Source organism: Lissotriton helveticus, chromosome 8, assembly GCF_964261635.1.
Source record: "Lissotriton helveticus chromosome 8, aLisHel1.1, whole genome shotgun sequence".
NCBI lineage: Eukaryota > Metazoa > Chordata > Amphibia > Caudata > Salamandridae > Lissotriton > Lissotriton helveticus.
In genome coordinates, this window is record NC_136069.1 from 1,167,500,653 (window position 1) to 1,167,513,127 (window position 12,475).

A 12,475-nucleotide genomic window follows, 5' to 3' on the forward strand; every position below is an offset into this window, starting at 1 on the left:
CCATAAGCCAAATCTTGAGTTTTGGCTCCCTAGAAGCATGAAAATGACGATAAGGATGCTCATTTTATCTCCAAAAGTGATGATCAACCTCTGAGAGTCAAAATTAGTTGAAAGATGAAAAATTTCAAAACGGACCATTTTGGTCATCGCAGAGCAATTTCATCAGGTCGCGGGTCATCGATCGTTTTGCATGAAAAATTGAACGTTCTCGCATGAACAATAATTTACTCTAAATGTTGTTTATATCTCTTCCTGCAGTGAATAAACACGTTTTAAGCCCTCGAAGTGAGCATTTGGGTCCTTTTAAGTCACTTTTAACCATAAGCCAAATCTTGAGTTTTGGCTCCCTAGAAGCATGAAAATGACTATAACGATGCTCATTTTATCTCCAAAAGTGATGATCCACCTCTGAGAGTCAAAATTAGTTGAAAGATGAAAATTTTCAAAACTGAACATTTTGGTAATCTCAGAGTCATTTCATCAGGTCGCGGGTCATCGATCGTTTTGCATGAAAAATTGAACGTTCTCGCATGAACATTAATTCACTCTAACTATTGTTTATATCTCTTCCCGCAGTGAATAAACACGTTTTAAGCCCTCGAAGTGAGCATTTGGGTCCTTTATAGTCACTTTTAACCATAAGCCAAATCTTGAGTTTTGGCTCCCTAGAAGCATGAAAATGACGATAACGATGCTCATTTTATCTCCAAAAGTGATGATCCACCTCTGAGAGTCAAAATTAGTTGAAAGATGAAAATTTTCAAGACGGAACATTTTGGTCATCTCAGAGTCATTTCATCAGGTCGCGGGTCATCGATCGTTTTGCATGAAAAATTGAACGTTCTCGCATGAACATTAATTCAATCTAAATATTGTTTATATCTCTTTCCGCAGTGAATAAACACGTTTTAAGCCCTCAAAGTGAGCATTTGGGTCCTTTTAAGTCACTTTTAACCATAAGCCAAATCTTGAGTTTTGGCTTCCTAGAAGCATGAAAATGACGATAATGATGCTCATTTTATCTCCAAAAGTGATGATCAACCTCTGAGAGTCAAAATTAGTTGAAAGATGAAAATTTTCAAAACGGACCATTTTGGTCATCTCAGAGTAATTTCATCAGGTCGCGGGTCATCGATCGTTTTGCATGAAAAATTGAACGTTCTCGCATGAACAATAATTTACTCTAAATGTTGTTTATATCTCTTCCCTCAGTGAATAAACACGTTTTAAGCCCTCCAAGTGAGCATTTGGGTCCTTTTAAGTCACTTTTAACCATAAGCAAAATCTTGAGTTTTGGCTCCCTAGAAGCATGAAAATGACGATAACGATGCTCATTTTATCTCCAAAAGTGATGATCCACCTCTGAGAGTCAAAATTAGTTGAAAGATGAAAATTTTCAAAACGGAACATTTTGGTAATCTCAAGAGTCATTTCATCAGGTCGCGGGTCATCGATCGTTTTGCATGAAAAATTGAACGTTCTCGCATGAACATTAATTCACTCTAACTATTGTTTATATCTTCCCGCAGTGAATAAACACGTTTTAAGCCCTCGAAGTGAGCATTTGGGTCCTTTATAGTCACTTTTAACCATAAGCCAAATCTTGAGTTTTGGCTCCCTAGAAGATAACGATGCTCATTTAATCTCCAAAAGTGATGATCCACCTCTGAGAGTCAAAATTAGTTGAAAGATGAACTTTTTCAAAACGGAACATTTTGGTCATCTCAGAGTCATTTCATCATGTCGCGGGTCATCGATCGTTTTGCATGAAAAATTGAACGTTCTCGCATGAACATTAATTCACTCTAAATATTGTTTATATCTCTTTCCGCAGTGAATAAACACGTTTTAAGCCCTCGAAGTGAGCATTTGGGTCCTTTTAAGTCACTTTTAACCATAAGCCAAATCTTGAGTTTTGGCTCCCTAGAAGCATGAAAATGACGATAACGATGCTCATTTTATCTCCAAAAGTGATGATCCACCTCTGAGAGTCAAAATTAGTTGAAAGATGAAAATTTTCAAAACGGAACATTTTGGTAATCTCAGAGTCATTTCATCAGGTCGCGGGTCATCGATCGTTTTGCATGAAAAATTGAACGTTCTCGCATGAACATTAATTCACTCTAACTATTGTTTATATCTCTTCCCGCAGTGAATAAACACGTTTTAAGCCCTCGAAGTGAGCATTTGGGTCCTTTATAGTCACTTTTAACCATAAGCCAAATCTTGAGTTTTGGCTCCCTAGAAGCATGAAAATGACGATAACGATGCTCATTTTATCTCCAAAAGTGATGATCCACCTCTGAGAGTCAAAATTAGTTGAAAGATGAAAATTTTCAAAACGGAACATTTTGGTAATCTCAGAGTCATTTCATCAGGTCGCGGGTCATCGATCGTTTTGCATGAAAAATTGAACGTTCTCGCATGAACATTAATTCACTCTAACTATTGTTTATATCTTCCCGCAGTGAATAAACACGTTTTAAGCCCTCGAAGTGAGCATTTGGGTTCTTTATAGTCACTTTTAACCATAAGCCAAATCTTGAGTTTTGGCTCCCTAGAAGATAACGCTGCTCATTTAAACTCCAAAAGTGATGATCCACCTCTGAGAGTCAAAATTAGTTGAAAGATGAACTTTTTCAAAACGGAACATTTTGGTCATCTCAGAGTCATTTCATCATGTCGCGGGTCATCGATCGTTTTGCATGAAAAATTGAACGTTCTCGCATGAACATTAATTCACTCTAAATATTGTTTATATCTCTTTCCGCAGTGAATAAACACGTTTTAAGCCCTCAAAGTGAGCATTTGGGTCCTTTTAAGTCACTTTTAACCATAAGCCAAATCTTGAGTTTTGGCTCCCTTGAAGCATGAAAATGACGATAACGATGCTCATTTTATCTCCAAAAGTGATGATCAACCTCTGAGAGTCAAAATTAGTTGAAAGATGAAAATTTTCAAAACTGAACATTTTGGTCATCTCAGAGTAATTTCATCAGGTCGCGGGTCATCGATCGTTTTGCATGAAAAATTGAACGTTCTCGCATGAACAATAATTTACTCTAAATGTTGTTTATATCTCTTCCCGCAGTGAATAAACACGTTTTAAGCCCTCCAAGTGAGCATTTGGGTCCTTTTAAGTCACTTTTAACCATAAGCCAAATCTTGAGTTTTGGCTCCCTAGAAGCATGAAAATGACGATAACAATGCTCATTTTATGTCCAAAAGTGATGATCCACCTCTGAGAGTCAAAATTAGTTGAAAGATGAAAATTTTTAAAACGGAACATTTTGGTCATCTCAGAGTCATTTCATCAGGTCGCGGGTCATCGATCGTTTTGCATGAAAAACTGAACTTTCTCGCATGAACATTAATTCACTCTAACTATTGTTTATATCTCTTCCCGCAGTGAATAAACACGTTTTAAGCCCTCGAAGTGAGCATTTGGGTCCTTTATAGTCACTTTTAACCATAAGCCAAATCTTGAGTTTTGGCTCCCTAGAAGCATGAAAATGACGATAACGATGCTCATTTTATCTCCAAAAGTGATGATCCACCTCTGAGAGTCAAAATTAGTTGAAAGATGAACTTTTTCAAAACGGAACATTTTGGTCATCTCAGAGTCATTTCATCAGGTCGCGGGTCATCGATCGTTTTGCATGAAAAATTGAACGTTCTCGCATGAACATTAATTCACTCTAAATATTGTTTATATCTCTTTCCGCAGTGAATAAACACGTTTTAAGCCCTCAAAGTGAGCATTTGGGTCCTTTTAGGTCACTTTTAACCATAAGCCAAATCTTGAGTTTTGGCTCCCTAGAAGCATGAAAATGACGATAACGATGCTCATTTTATCTCCAAAAGTGATGATCAACCTCTGAGAGTCAAAATTAGTTGAAAGGTGAAAAATTTCAAAACGGACAATTTTGGTCATCGCAGAGCAATTTCATCAGGTCGCGGGTCATCGATCGTTTTGCATGAAAAATTGAACGTTCTCGCATGAACAATAATTTACTCTAAATGTTGTTTATATCTCTTCCTGCAGTGAATAAACACGTTTTAAGCCCTCGAAGTGAGCATTTGGGTCCTTTTAAGTCATTTTTAACCATAAGCCAAATCTTGAGTTTTGGCTCCCTAGAAGCATGAAAATGACTATAACGATGCTCATTTTATCTCCAAAAGTGATGATCCACCTCTGAGAGTGAAAATTAGTTGAAAGATGAAAATTTTCAAAACGGAACATTTTGGTCATCTCAGAGTCATTGCATCAGGTCGCGGGTCATCGATCGTTTTGCATGAAAAATTGAACGTTCTCGCATGAACATTAATTCACTCTAACTATTGTTTATATCTCTTCCCGCAGTGAATAAACACGTTTTAAGCCCTCGAAGTGAGCATTTTGGGCCTTTTCAGTCACTTTTAACCATGAGCCAAATCTTGAGTTTTGGCTCCCTAGAAGCATGAAAATGGCGATAATGATGCTCATTTTCTCTCCAAAAGTGATGATCCACCTCTGAGAGTCAAAATTAGTTGAAAGATGAACTTTTTCAAAACGGACCATTTTGGTCATCTCAGAGCAATTTCATCGGGTCGCGGGTCATCGATCGTTTTGCATGAAAAATTGAACGTTCTCGCATGAACATTAATTCACTCTAAATATTGTTTATATCTCTTTCCGCAGTAAATAAACACGTTTTAAGCCCTCCAAGTGAGCATTTGGGTGCTTTTAAGTCACTTTTAACCATAAGCCAAATCTTGAGTTTTGGCTCCCTAGAAGCATGAAAATGACGATAACGATGCTCATTTTATCTCCAAAAGTGATGATCAACCTCTGAGAGTCAAAATTAGTTGAAAGATGAACATTTTCAAAACGGAACATTTTGGTCATCTCAGAGTAATTTCATCAGGTCGCGGGTCATCGATCGTTTTGCATGAAAAATTGAACGTTCTCGCATGAACAATAATTTACTCTAAATGTTGTTTATATCTCTTCCCGCAGTGAATAAACACGTTTTAAGCCCTCCAAGTGAGCATTTGGGTCCTTTTAAGTCACTTTTAACCATAAGCCAAATCTTGAGTTTTGGCTCCCTAGAAGCATGAAAATTACGATAACGATGCTCATTTTATCTCCAAAAGTGATAATCCACCTCTGAGAGTCAAAATTAGTTGAAAGATGAAAATTTTCAAAACGGAACATTTTGGTAATCTCAGAGTCATTTCATCAGGTCGCGGGTCATCGATCGTTTTGCATGAAAAATTGAACGTTCTCGCATGAACATTAATTCACTCTAACTATTGTTTATATCTCTTCCCACAGTGAATAAACACGTTTTAAGCCATCGAAGTGAGCATTTGGGTCCTTTATAGTCACTTTTAACCATAAGCCAAATCTTGAGTTTTGGCTCCCTAGAAGCATGAAAAGGACGATAACGATGCTCATTTTATCTCCAAAAGTGATGATCCACCTCTGAGAGTCAAAATTAGTTGAAAGATGAAAATTTTCAAGACGGAACATTTTGGTCATCTCAGAGTCATTTCATCAGGTCGCGGGTCATCGATCGTTTTGCATGAAAAATTGAACGTTCTCGCATGAACATTAATTCACTCTAAATATTGTTTATATCTCTTTCCGCAGTGAATAAACACGTTTTAAGCCCTCAAAGTGAGCATTTGGGTCCTTTTAAGTCACTTTTAACCATAAGCCAAATCTTGAGTTTTGGCTCCCTAGAAGCATGAAAATGACGATAACGATGCTCATTTTATCTCCAAAAGTGATGATCCACCTCTGAGAGTTAAAATTAGTTGAAAGATGAACTTTTTCAAAACGGAACATTTTGGTCATCTCAGAGTCATTTCATCAGGTCGCGGGTCATCGATCGTTTTGCATGAAAAATTGAACGTTCTCGCATGAACATTAATTCACTCTAAATATTGTTTATATCTCTTTCCGCAGTGAATAAACACGTTTTAAGCCCTCAAAGTGAGCATTTGGGTCCTTTTAAGTCACTTTTAACCATAAGCCAAATCTTGAGTTTTGGCTCCCTAGAAGCATGAAAATTACGATAACGATGCTCATTTTATCTCCAAAAGTGATGATCAACCTCTGAGAGTCAAAATTAGTTGAAAGATGAAAATTTTCAAAACGGAACATTTTGGTCATCTCAGAGTAATTTCATCAGGTCGCGGGTCATCGATCGTTTTGCATGAAAAATTGAATGTTCTCGCATGAACAATAATTTACTCTAAATGTTGTTTATATCTCTTCCCGCAGTGAATAAACACGTTTTAAGCCCTCCAAGTGAGCATTTGGGTCCTTTTAAGTCACTTTTAACCATAAGCCAAATCTTGAGTTTTGGCTCCCTAGAAGCATGAAAATGACGATAACGATGCTCATTTTATCTCCAAAAGTGATGATCCACCTCTGAGAGTCAAAATTAGTTGAAAGATGAAAATTTTCAAAACGGAACATTTTGGTCATCTCAGAGTCATTTCATCAGGTCGCGGGTCATCGATCGTTTTGCATGAAAAATTGAACTTTCTCGCATGAACATTAATTCACTCTAACTATTGTTTATATCACTTCCCGCAGTGAATAAACACGTTTTAAGCCCTCGAAGTGAGAATTTGGGTCCTTTATAGTCACTTTTAACCATAAGCCAAATCTTGAGTTTTGGCTCCCTAGAAGCATGAAAATGACGATAACGATGCTCATTTTATCTCCAAAAGTGATGATCCACCTCTGAGAGTCAAAATTAGTTGAAAGATGAAAATTTTCAAGACGGAACATTTTGGTCATCTCAGAGTCATTTCATCAGGTCGCGGGTCATCGATCGTTTTGCATGAAAAATTGAACGTTCTCGCATGAACATTAATTCACTCTAAATATTGTTTATATCTCTTTCCGCAGTGAATAAACACGTTTTAAGCCCTCAAAGTGAGCATTTGGGTCCTTTTAAGTCACTTTTAACCATAAGCCAAATCTTGAGTTTTGGCTCCCTAGAAGCATGAAAATGACGATAACGATGCTCATTTTATCTCCAAAAGTGATGATCAACCTCTGAGAGTCAAAATTAGTTGAAAGATGAAAATTTTCAAAACGGACCATTTTGGTCATCTCAGAGTAATTTCATCAGGTCGCGGGTCATCGATCGTTTTGCATGAAAAATTGAACGTTCTCGCATGAACAATAATTTACTCTAAATGTTGTTTATATCTCTTCCCGCAGTGAATAAACACGTTTTAAGCCCTCCAAGTGAGCATTTGGGTCCTTTTAAGTCACTTTTAACCATAAGCCAAATCTTGAGTTTTGGCTCCCTAGAAGCATGAAAATGACGATAACGATGCTCATTTTATCTCCAAAAGTGATGATCCACCTCTGAGAGTCAAAATTAGTTGAAAGATGAAAATTTTCAAAACGGAACATTTTGGTAATCTCAAGAGTCATTTCATCAGGTCGCGGGTCATCGATCGTTTTGCATGAAAAATTGAACGTTCTCGCATGAACATTAATTCACTCTAACTATTGTTTATATCTTCCCGCAGTGAATAAACACGTTTTAAGCCCTCGAAGTGAGCATTTGGGTCCTTTATAGTCACTTTTAACCATAAGCCAAATCTTGAGTTTTGGCTCCCTAGAAGATAACGATGCTCATTTAATCTCCAAAAGTGATGATCCACCTCTGAGAGTCAAAATTAGTTGAAAGATGAACTTTTTCAAAACGGAACATTTTGGTCATCTCAGAGTCATTTCATCATGTCGCGGGTCATCGATCGTTTTGCATGAAAAATTGAACGTTCTCGCATGAACATTAATTCACTCTAAATATTGTTTATATCTCTTTCCGCAGTGAATAAACACGTTTTAAGCCCTCGAAGTGAGCATTTGGGTCCTTTTAAGTCACTTTTAACCATAAGCCAAATCTTGAGTTTTGGCTCCCTAGAAGCATGAAAATGACGATAACGATGCTCATTTTATCTCCAAAAGTGATGATCCACCTCTGAGAGTCAAAATTAGTTGAAAGATGAAAATTTTCAAAACGGAACATTTTGGTAATCTCAGAGTCATTTCATCAGGTCGCGGGTCATCGATCGTTTTGCATGAAAAATTGAACGTTCTCGCATGAACATTAATTCACTCTAACTATTGTTTATATCTCTTCCCGCAGTGAATAAACACGTTTTAAGCCCTCGAAGTGAGCATTTGGGTCCTTTATAGTCACTTTTAACCATAAGCCAAATCTTGAGTTTTGGCTCCCTAGAAGCATGAAAATGACGATAACGATGCTCATTTTATCTCCAAAAGTGATGATCCACCTCTGAGAGTCAAAATTAGTTGAAAGATGAAAATTTTCAAGACGGAACATTTTGGTCATCTCAGAGTCATTTCATCAGGTCGCGGGTCATCGATCGTTTTGCATGAAAAATTGAACGTTCTCGCATGAACATTAATTCACTTTAACTATTGTTTATATCTCTTCCCGCAGTGAATAAACACGTTTTAAGCCCTCCAAGTGAGCATTTGGGTCCTTTATAGTCACTTTTAACCATAAGCCAAATCTTGAGTTTTGGCTCCCTAGAAGATAACGATGCTCATTTAATCTCCAAAAGTGATGATCCACCTCTGAGAGTCAAAATTAGTTGAAAGATGAACTTTTTCAAAACGGAACATTTTGGTCATCTCAGAGTCATTTCATCATGTCGCGGGTCATCGATCGTTTTGCATGAAAAATTGAACGTTCTCGCATGAACATTAATTCACTCTAAATATTGTTTATATCTCTTTCCGCAGTGAATAAACACGTTTTAAGCCCTCGAAGTGAGCATTTGGGTCCTTTTAAGTCACTTTTAACCATAAGCCAAATCTTGAGTTTTGGCTCCCTAGAAGCATGAAAATGACGATAACGATGCTCATTTTATCTCCAAAAGTGATGATCCACCTCTGAGAGTCAAAATTAGTTGAAAGATGAAAATTTTCAAAACGGAACATTTTGGTCATCTCAGAGTCATTTCATCAGGTCGCGGGTCATCGATCGTTTTGCATGAAAAATTGAACGTTCTCGCATGAACATTAATTCACTCTAAATATTGTTTATATCTCTTTCCGCAGTGAATAAACACGTTTTAAGCCCTCAAAGTGAGCATTTGGGTCCTTTTAAGTCACTTTTAACCATAAGCCAAATCTTGAGTTTTGGCTTCCTAGAAGCATGAAAATGACGATAATGATGCTCATTTTATCTCCAAAAGTGATGATCAACCTCTGAGAGTCAAAATTAGTTGAAAGATGAAAATTTTCAAAACGGACCATTTTGGTCATCTCAGAGTAATTTCATCAGGTCGCGGGTCATCGATCGTTTTGCATGAAAAATTGAACGTTCTCGCATGAACAATAATTTACTCTAAATGTTGTTTATATCTCTTCCCGCAGTGAATAAACACGTTTTAAGCCCTCCAAGTGAGCATTTGGGTCCTTTTAAGTCACTTTTAACCATAAGCCAAATCTTGAGTTTTGGCTCCCTAGAAGCATGAAAATGACGATAACGATGCTCATTTTATCTCCAAAAGTGATGATCCACCTCTGAGAGTCAAAATTAGTTGAAAGATGAAAATTTTCAAAACGGAACATTTTGGTAATCTCAAGAGTCATTTCATCAGGTCGCGGGTCATCGATCGTTTTGCATGAAAAATTGAACGTTCTGGCATGAACATTAATTCACTCTAACTATTGTTTATATCTTCCCGCAGTGAATAAACACGTTTTAAGCCCTCGAAGTGAGCATTTGGGTCCTTTATAGTCACTTTTAACCATAAGCCAAATCTTGAGTTTTGGCTCCCTAGAAGATAACGATGCTCATTTAATCTCCAAAAGTGATGATCCACCTCTGAGAGTCAAAATTAGTTGAAAGATGAACTTTTTCAAAACGGAACATTTTGGTCATCTCAGAGTCATTTCATCATGTCGCGGGTCATCGATCGTTTTGCATGAAAAATTGAACGTTCTCGCATGAACATTAATTCACTGTAAATATTGTTTATATCTCTTTCCGCAGTGAATAAACACGTTTTAAGCCCTCGAAGTGAGCATTTGGGTCCTTTTAAGTCACTTTTAACCATAAGCCAAATCTTGAGTTTTGGCTCCCTAGAAGCATGAAAATGACGATAACGATGCTCATTTTATCTCCAAAAGTGATGATCCACCTCTGAGAGTCAAAATTAGTTGAAAGATGAAAATTTTCAAAACGGAACATTTTGGTAATCTCAGAGTCATTTCATCAGGTCGCGGGTCATCGATCGTTTTGCATGAAAAATTGAACGTTCTCGCATGAACATTAATTCACTCTAACTATTGTTTATATCTCTTCCCGCAGTGAATAAACACGTTTTAAGCCCTCGAAGTGAGCATTTGGGTCCTTTATAGTCACTTTTAACCATAAGCCAAATCTTGAGTTTTGGCTCCCTAGAAGCATGAAAATGACGATAACGATGCTCATTTTATCTCCAAAAGTGATGATCCACCTCTGAGAGTCAAAATTAGTTGAAAGATGAAAATTTTCAAGACGGAACATTTTGGTCATCTCAGAGTCATTTCATCAGGTCGCGGGTCATCGATCGTTTTGCATGAAAAATTGAACGTTCTCGCATGAACATTAATTCACTTTAACTATTGTTTATATCTCTTCCCGCAGTGAATAAACACGTTTTAAGCCCTCCAAGTGAGCATTTGGGTCCTTTTAAGTCACTTTTAACCATAAGCCAAATCTTGAGTTTTGGCTCCCTAGAAGCATGAAAATGACGATATCAATGCTCATTTTATCCCCAAAAGTGATGATCCACCTCTGAGAGTCAAAATTAGTTGAAAGATGAAAATTTTCAAAACGGAACATTTTGGTCATCTCAGAGTCATTTCATCAGGTCGCGGGTCATCGATCGTTTTGCATGAAAAATTGAACTTTCTCGCATGAACATTAATTCACTCTAAATATTGTTTACATCTCTTTCCGCAGTGAATAAACACGTTTTAAGCCCTCAAAGTGAGCATTTGGGTCCTTTTAAGTCACTTTTAACCATAAGCCAAATCTTGAGTTTTGGCTCCCTAGAAGCATGAAAATGACGATAAGGATGCTCATTTTATCTCCAAAAGTGATGATCAACCTCTGAGAGTCAAAATTAGTTGAAAGATGAAAAATTTCAAAACGGACCATTTTGGTCATCGCAGAGCAATTTCATCAGGTCGCGGGTCATCGATCGTTTTGCATGAAAAATTGAACGTTCTCGCATGAACAATAATTTACTCTAAATGTTGTTTATATCTCTTCCTGCAGTGAATAAACACGTTTTAAGCCCTCGAAGTGAGCATTTGGGTCCTTTTAAGTCACTTTTAACCATAAGCCAAATCTTGAGTTTTGGCTCCCTAGAAGCATGAAAATGACTATAACGATGCTCATTTTATCTCCAAAAGTGATGATCCACCTCTGAGAGTCAAAATTAGTTGAAAGATGAAAATTTTCAAAACGGAACATTTTGGTAATCTCAGAGTCATTTCATCAGGTCGCGGGTCATCGATCGTTTTGCATGAAAAATTGAACGTTCTCGCATGAACATTAATTCACTCTAACTATTGTTTATATCTCTTCCCGCAGTGAATAAACACGTTTTAAGCCCTCGAAGTGAGCATTTGGGTCCTTTATGTCACTTTTAACCATAAGCCAAATCTTGAGTTTTGGCTCCCTAGAAGCATGAAAATGACGATAACGATGCTCATTTTATCTCCAAAAGTGATGATCCACCTCTGAGAGTCAAAATTAGTTGAAAGATGAAAATTTTCAAGACGGAACATTTTGGTCATCTCAGAGTCATTTCATCAGGTCGCGGGTCATCGATCGTTTTGCATGAAAAATTGAACGTTCTCGCATGAACATTAATTCACTCTAAATATTGTTTATATCTCTTTCCGCAGTGAATAAACACGTTTTAAGCCCTCAAAGTGAGCATTTGGGTCCTTTTAAGTCACTTTTAACCATAAGCCAAATCTTGAGTTTTGGCTTCCTAGAAGCATGAAAATGACGATAATGATGCTCATTTTATCTCCAAAAGTGATGATCAACCTCTGAGAGTCAAAATTAGTTGAAAGATGAAAATTTTCAAAACGGACCATTTTGGTCATCTCAGAGTAATTTCATCAGGTCGCGGGTCATCGATCGTTTTGCATGAAAAATTGAACGTTCTCGCATGAACAATAATTTACTCTAAATGTTGTTTATATCTCTTTCCGCAGTGAATAAACACGATTTAAGCCCTCAAAGTGAGCATTTGGGTCCTTTTAAGTCACTTTTAACCATGAGCCAAATCTTGAGTTTTGGCTCCCTAGAAGCATGAAAATGACGATAAGGATGCTCATTTTATCTCCAAAAGTGATGATCAACCTCTGAGAGTCAAAATTAGTTGAAAGATGAAAAATTTCAAAACGGACCATTTTGGT